We start from the raw sequence: 1,448 nt of genomic DNA, 5'->3' as shown, positions 1-1,448 counted from the left end.
TGGTTTCATAAAGACAGGCAGCTTTGTTGTGTTGGAAAAGAAATCTGGTGAAACTTTCCTGGACATTTTTCCATGGCTTTTGACTCTTCAGAAAGTCAATAGACAAAAAGCCATTGTCTTTGCTCTTGACTGCTTCACTTTTGTTTAGACTAGATCCCTTCCGCCTCTTGGTAGCCATTGCTCTGATTGTATTTTGTCTTCAGGATTGTACTGCTACAGCCAGCCCATCTCAGTTCCCATTATAATTTTCCAAGAAATGCTTCAGGATTTGATCCCACTTGCTTAAAAATGCCTTTGGAAGTTCAGCTCTTGTTTGCATTTAATCTGGGCACAAAAGTTTGAGCAATTTTAAATGTTCAGTAAGAATTGTAAAGGCTGAGCCAACTGGAATTTCTATGGTGCTGGCTACCGTTCTTGCTCTTAACTGTAGGGACTCTTGATTTAGGGTCCAGACAAGACTGTTTCCTCACAAGTTAAAGTGGATGATCTACACTGCAGGTCTCCTTACCTCATGCCTTCTTAAAACGAATTAACCATTTGGAAATTGTTTGTTTCTTTAGGACATTATTTCCATAATCTTTTCATAAAGTATCAGTGCCTTCACCGTTCTTCCCCTCAAGTTTCTCCCTAAATTTGATGGATTTTTCCCCTAAATTTTAGCAGACATCATATTGTTCCATAGAGGCTCTTTTTAAACCAATGCTTTATTCTTCTTAGTCCTTTAAACTACATTTTATCCCAACATGTTATAGAAAGTTTATTTGGGTGCAATATTTTGCTAACATTTATAGTTTTTTCATGATATCTATTTTCCATATTTTAAAACCGCTCATATTCTTTGCTTTAACATTTCATTTTTCACTTATAAACCAAAAGCTCTTACTATAACACCAGCCCATATTTAACTCATATTATCTCTTGTTAATCTTGATCGATAGCACAAAACAAGTAAAGAGAGACATCCACAAGGTACTTCAAAAGGTTGCGGCTGCACATTCTAGAACGTACAGAGTTCTAAGAGGTCATTTGGCTTACTTCCCAGTTCTCAAACCTTGGTTGGATTGAAGAGTTATTTGCCTTTCCCATGCCCATCCTAGTAATAAAAGCGACTGCTTATTGTTATCTTCAATACCGATTTTCCTCTTAACTCTGTCATCAAAAACAGACTGCACACAGCCTAGTATCATAGTGAATAGGCACTACTTCTTAAAACTAGACCGCAAGTGAGTTTAAAACTACTCAAGCACAAACGGATTCACAACACTTCCACTAAGGTGCACATTGAGCCTTTTACATAGACCCTGACATTTCTAACAACACTGTACAAATGCCCTTCATAAACCCAGGAAGCATGAGAAGCGATCAGAAGTTAGCCTGACATAAAACCAAAGAGAAGGGGCTAGTTCACTTCTGCTTGGAGATATATATATATGATGTATATATATATA

The 1,448-nt window shown here is 37.1% G+C and overlaps 1 protein-coding gene across 1 annotated transcript in view; it reads right to left on the bottom strand.

Moving 5' to 3' along the window:
• The window catches only part of OLFM3 (olfactomedin 3), a 282,450-nt gene that overhangs the window by 206,667 nt on the left and 74,335 nt on the right, over positions 1 to 1,448 (bottom strand). The window lies entirely within an intron of this gene.

Source organism: Echinops telfairi, unplaced genomic scaffold, assembly GCF_000313985.2.
Source record: "Echinops telfairi isolate 266 unplaced genomic scaffold, ASM31398v2 ScPeMD7_443;HRSCAF=831, whole genome shotgun sequence".
NCBI classification, from domain to species: domain Eukaryota; kingdom Metazoa; phylum Chordata; class Mammalia; order Afrosoricida; family Tenrecidae; genus Echinops; species Echinops telfairi.
Note: the sequence above shows the minus strand (reverse complement) of the source record. Positions and strands in the feature narration are given on the sequence as shown.